This window comes from Gossypium raimondii, chromosome 4, assembly GCF_025698545.1.
Source record: "Gossypium raimondii isolate GPD5lz chromosome 4, ASM2569854v1, whole genome shotgun sequence".
NCBI classification, from domain to species: domain Eukaryota; kingdom Viridiplantae; phylum Streptophyta; class Magnoliopsida; order Malvales; family Malvaceae; genus Gossypium; species Gossypium raimondii.
The window spans coordinates 22,218,233-22,224,876 of record NC_068568.1 but is presented as its reverse complement, the minus strand read 5'-3'; the positions used below and the strand labels follow the sequence as shown (position 1 = coordinate 22,224,876).

Below are 6,644 nucleotides of genomic sequence, written 5' to 3'. Positions count from 1 at the left end.
AGTAGTTTTAGAAAATGAGGTATTGGGACCTCATTTCTATAAACCGAGCCGTAAGTATTTTATTAAATATTTATGGAGTGCTATTAAGGTCGTATTAATGTTTCGTTAAAAATTTGAACGTTTAAATGGTTAATTAAATGTAAAGGACTAAATCATAAAAAGTGTAAAAGTTGAGTTCTATTAGTTAAAAGACTATGGAAATGAAAGTAAATGGAATTAAATGGTAAATAAACCATTTAAGGAATTAGTAGACAAATATGGAAATGGATTTGATTTTTTTAATTATTAACCAAGGTTAAAATGGTAATTTGATAAATTAAATTAAAATTAAAACCACAATTGTATCATCTTCCTCAATTATGTTCTCCACCGAAAATGAAGAGGAAAAAGACACCATTTTATGCTTTGAAGGTTGGATTAAGCATAATTCATGCATGCTGGTATTTTGAGGTTAGGTTTTAATGACTTTTATGTTTTTGAGATGTTTTTGAAAGTTTATGATAGAATCTTAAGCTTGGTTGCTAGATAAGACTATTTTGTAAAGTGATTTTTGGTAATTTTAATGTTCAAGGACTAAAATGTGAAAATAATAAAAGTACAAAGATTTAATGTGTAAAAAAAACAAATATGGGCTTAGTCGGGTTCCAATAAATTCGGCAAAGCTTGAAATTAACTAAAAATGGTTAATTTGCATGTTTTAGGCTCAAGGACTAAATTGAATAAAAGTAAAATGTTCGGGGCAATTTTGTAAAATGTCAAAAATGAATTAATTGCATAAAATGTATTGGTTTTGTTGTCTAAATTAATGAATTGAATGAAATTATTAATTTAGATCAAGAACAAATAGAAAATCGAGGAGAAGAGAAAATTACCAAATAGCCCCTATATTCAGTCATTGCTGGAATTTAGCCAAGTAAGTTTGTATGTAAGAATGATTATATTCATGTTATTCAATTAAGTGTTATTATGAATATATAATTTTATTGAACAATGTACATCCAAGACAATGCTATGACGGTCATCGAGTCCCGGTTGAACTTTAGGAATTCGTAGGATACAAATGACATGTCATTAGGGATTTCATATTTTGGGTGCTGGTCTTGAATGTCCTACCGATGGCTGAGGTCTTGCATTTGTTGCAAATACTCCACATCTTGTGTGTACAGCATCGTGTAGCTTACATTCTGACCCACAGCTCGTGTGAGCAACGATGTAAAGGAAAGGTTACGGTTATATGTTTAAGCACACTTTGTGTGAGCTTTCCTGAGTATCCGATGATATTATAGTTGGTTCAACGAGCAATGAAAAGGATTGTAAAGGTAAGTTTTCATATGGTAATATGCTTATATTCATGAAAAGGTTGTAAGAATCAAATGATGTATTTTCTCATAAAATGACTTATCATATGGTTGATCCCAAAAGGGTTATATGTAAATGCACTAACTTGTGTACTGATGATGATGTTTAGGCTTGTGCCAAGCTTGTGGTTATGGTTGATTTTAATGCTTATGCTTTGTACTACACAAATGAAACGGGTAAGAAAAGGGAAGGAAACGGGAAGTTCATAATTGGGATGTAGTATGATGATATAAAAGGATTGATGAGTTAAATGATGTACTTATATGTGAGAAATCTACTTATATTATGGATGAATTTACCTATATCATGGATAAATACACTAACTCGTGAATTGATAATGTTGTTTAGGATTAGACTAAGCATTTGGAATGGAATGGTAAGTAAGTAAATGGAATGGTTCATAATCTTATGAAAAGGTTGATGATTGTGTAATATGACGTATAAAATCCTATTATGTTATGAATGAAAAATATATGTGATGTTGATTGACTTACTCATTTTTGAGTTGATGGTTATATAGTTTTATAAATCTTATGACATTGGTATAGGTTTATATTTGTCATATAAAGTTCATTAGTGAAATGGAATTTTATGTTTAAAGTTGATATGAACTTACTAAGAATTAAGTACTTACGTAGCTTTCTTTCCTATGTTTTATAGATAATCGAAAGCTCGATCAAATTGGAAGTCCGTTGGAGATCTATCACACTCTCCAACATAAATTTGGTAGTTTTTGATGGTTTGATCAAGGTTATAATGGCATGTATAGGTGGACTTATAATGATGTTTAGTTGAATGTTTGGATGTTGATTTGGTATGCATAAGTTGTTTAGTTTGGTACATTTGATGCTTTACTAGTTTGTGTTAAAGTGGTTGTGTTGTTGTGTGTTTGAATGGCTCAAATGGCATGATTTTGTGATGGAATGGCAATGGTCAAATTGTGGCATAGTTGGTAAGTTTTGAAGCTAATAGTTGATGAATGTAAATTGGTAAAGTATGTATGATTTGGTAAGTTGGGATGTTTGCAATTGAGGTGCCTTATATGGAATATTGGTTAGATGGTTTGAGGACTCTCTAATTGGTTATTTTGTGTATGTTTTGATAGGGTTTTAGTGCCTTGATTATGTGCAAAAAAGGCCCAAATATGTATGCGTTTTTTGGTGTTGGAAATGGCTTGATTTTGGGCAAATTTATGTCAACACGCCTGAGACACGGGCGTGTGACTCAGCTGTGTGTGACACACGACCCGGCGACACGATCGTGTGTCCCCTGTAGATTTTATTGCTTGCAAGTCATGCAGTTACACGGCCTGAGACACGGGCGTGTGTCTCAGCCGTGTGAGGCACACGATCGTGTGATCCCTACAGTCAAAATTTTCTAACTTTTTCTTAAACTTTCCAAATGTTTCTAATTTAGTCCCGAATTATTTTTAATGTATTTCCAAGGCCTCGAGGGCTCGATTTAGGGACAATATGTATGTGAATGAATAATTTATGTTATGTTTGTATTAATGTATGAAATGTATGTTTTATTGTTCCGTTTGTACAATAATGCTCTGTAACTCTATTTTGGTGATGGATAAGGGTTAGGGGTGTTACAGGCACCAAGGTTTATCACGACATGGGATGAACTCACTGGAAAGTTCTTACAGAGGTTTTTTCCAATTAGGAAAGCAATTTAATTAAGAAAAGAGATTGCTGTTTTTAGACAAATGGAAGGAGAAAGTTTCCATAAGGCATGAGAACATTTGAAAATATTGATTCAAAAATACTCGCACCACGGATTTCCTAAGTGGATGCGACAACATGTATTTTATAATGGGTTGGATGCAAATGCACGATCTGGACTAGACGGAGTAGGAGAAGGAGCCTTTATGAACAGAACGTATAAGGACGCGTACGAAATCATTGAGAACATGGAACTAAAATCTTGTCAGTGGTCGATTGAACAATTCAAATATGGCCAAAAACCTACTACGGTCAAAGCTATCCAAGAGGATTCTAAGTATCAACAAATAGTGGATAAACTTAACCGTTGAATTTGCTTCTACACTGTCTATGCATGGAGGAGACAAGCCACTCTTCCAATATATCAATAATCCTGCTGAGAATGTAAACTACATTAGGAATAGGGGTGGAAACCCTTATTTGAATACATACAATCCCAACTAGCTCGATCACCTAAACGTGAGATTGGGAGGAAACCAAGGAGGAGGTAACAATTCAAATCAAGTTAAAATACTAATTATCAATCTCCTTATTTGTAGAAACCGCAGGATAGGGCTAACCCTAGTGGCGATACTACATGTGGTCAATGACTAGACATAATTGAGGGAGAAATGGAATCAATGAGAACAAATGTCAAGTAGGTGCAATTTGAGTGCACCAACTCAACAAGAACATTAACAAAGCTCGAGGATTAGATGAGTCAATTGATGAGCATGATGGGAGATATCAAAAGACAAATTGGAACAAGTATTCCCAGTAACAGGGAAAATAACCCACGGAGGGAAGATAAGGAGCATGTGAAGGCTATAGCTCTCCGATTGGGCAAAGTACCAAGTAGCCTGGAAATACCTACCCAGAGGTAACTGTGGACAATAATAATAAACCTAAAGATAACTCCTTTGAAGCTGGAAATGAACCTGAACCAGAGGAAGAGAATGCACCAACAGCTGAGATGGTAAAAGAAACACCTAAAGATCCACCATTGATTTGGAGAAGAATGAATTAACTATGAAAATTAATGGTGAGATTGAAACTTTTAAATGTGGCCATCAATCGAGCGAGGAAGATAAGAGAAAGTTAGGGGAGAAATGTAAAAAATTATTTATTTCTAACGTCCTCGAGTCAAGGGAGACGCTTCCTTTTATGCATGCAGAAAGGAGAAACAAGTTTAAGGAAAGAGACTAATGGGCACAGGTGGAATGGTGTGATAGAAGATGGACTAATACCGACAGAACATGAAACTTAAAAAATCTTTCATCGGTGAATTGATGACATTGTCGGATGAATCCGATAGTAAAACTTAAAAATGTTTGAATTGCTTGAAACTTAAAAATGTTTGGATTGCTTAACTGTTGTAAATTATTGTATACTAACTAACTGTGGAGTTTTGATTCTAACATTTATTTGATATATATTTAGATAGAGACATCCTCAAGATGGAATTTTTGGCTGAAACAGAGTCGGTGTCACGATATAGAAACCCTATGTCACGTCATCATGCATATAATACAGATACCGACAAAGAACACAACGATGTCATGACATGGATCCAGTGGCTCACGACATAGTAACTAATTTCTCCAAGACTTCCAAACTGATGGATATGTTGCGACACGGAACCCCTGTGTCGCGACATGAAACCCTTGTGTCGCGACATCGCTGTAACTTTCTATAGGGCTGACCCGACCCATTATCGCAACCCAATGATCTACCCTTTACTTAACTAATTTTTAACCCTTGAAAACTCTATTTTATAACCTAAAACCATATTTACTTCTAATTGAAACACCTCTTAACCCATAATCCTTCAAACTCTCTCAAATCTCTCAAAACCTCTTAAACACTAAACCCTCAGTCTCTTAAACATTCTATTTCCTCTTTACAAACTCTTCAATCATCCTCAGTGCAATAAGGAGTGGGAACATCATGGAAAAGCAAGGAATTCAAATAAAGTTCGACCATATATTTTAGGTTAAGGGTTCTTAAATCCAACCTTTTAAGGTTCCATTGAATTGTTTGCTTAGTATTTCATTAGAATTGAAATATCACGCCTCAAAGGAAAGTTAGGTGCACTATGGAAACAGAGCCATTGATGGTTCAAAATCCCTCTACCTTTCCAAATCAAAATGTTGAAAAATATTTTAATGAACTTAAGGGAAAAACATTCATTCGAAAGAGGGGATTTGATCCGTTGGTGATCCTTTGTAAGGAAATATGTCCTTTACTAAGATATCATAGGTGGGAACATTTTTGGATGATCCCCAAAGAGAATGCTGTGGTCCTTATTTTTCAAGAGTTTTATGCGTCTTTATAGGAGTAAGAGTTTAGAAATACTTAAGGCCATATATGGGATATGGTACTTATGCAGGGGAAGGAAGTGTGAGTAACCCCTCGAATTATTTGCGACTTTTATAATGCTTCATACTGTGAGAATGATTTTATTAATGAAATTGATTTAGAATATTTTTGAGATATAGATATGGATAGTATTATAAACTTTTTGACTGAAGGGAGGGGTGAATGGAAATATCGTGCAAGCACCAATATCCCAATATCTTTTCATCAAGCAATTATGTTTTCTGAGGCTAAGATGTGGATTCAATTTGTGTGTACATGAATATTACCTGCTTTAAATGTTTCTAATGTTAATACTTTTAGAGAAATTTTACTCTATGCTATTTTGTAGAAAAAATAGGTCTGCACCAGTAAATGGATCCACCAAAACATTAAGAGATGCATTAGTAGCCAGAAGGTGGGAATTTTATTTCCTCATCTAGTGATGGCCTTATGAAAAAGGCAGGTGCACCTGTGACATGCACTGAACAGTCGCTGAAACCTTCTAGAAGTATCATCAGAGACACTTTATTCCAACAATACATTGATCTACGAGCCAAACTGATAAAAGATTGGAACAAGCGAAAAAAAGAAGCGACAGCTACACCGGCTTCATCTCAGAGGTTGACACAAGCTCAATAAGAAGTTGGTGAGAGTTTTCATCCAAAGCTAGATTGGATTATTCAGTGGATACAAGAATTGGGACTAGTTTTTCAAGAATCTGCTAGGCAAAAAAACATCGGGGTCCCCAATTATACACGTGACATGCTTGGACCGAAAAATATGGAAAAAGAAGAAGAGGGGCAAGATAGTGAAGAGGATGACGAAAGTGAGGAGATGGATTTTGAAAAGGATGAGTGAACATTTTAATTTTTGGAAACTTGTATTACTTTTTGGATATATATTTTTATTTTTAACTTTATAGGACTAGGACTAATAGTAGTTTTTTTATTGCACCTTGTTTAAGTTTTCTTTATAGGAACCCAACATGAAGGAGACACAAACAATTTAAGTTAACACGATCAAAGGAGGAAGCACCCACCATTAGCAGTTGGAACGACCACAATCAATCGGGTAACTACTTTCCTTATCTATTTATGGGCTACACATTGAGGATAATATGTCAACTAAAGTGTGTGTGGGGGGTAATATAGAAATTTTTGCATTTTTCTTTGATTTGTTTCCTTGTCTTTGGTGTGTTTGAGCTTGTTGAAATACAAGTGA

At 34.7% G+C, this 6,644-nt stretch overlaps 1 non-coding gene across 1 annotated transcript; it reads right to left on the bottom strand.

The window, feature by feature from the left end:
- Positions 1–3,038: 3,038 nt before the first annotated feature.
- Positions 3,039–3,144, bottom strand: LOC128040776 (small nucleolar RNA R71). Its single transcript, XR_008195582.1, has one exon. It is a non-coding gene; the product is annotated as a small nucleolar RNA R71 (small nucleolar RNA).
- Positions 3,145–6,644: the final 3,500 nt, after the last annotated feature.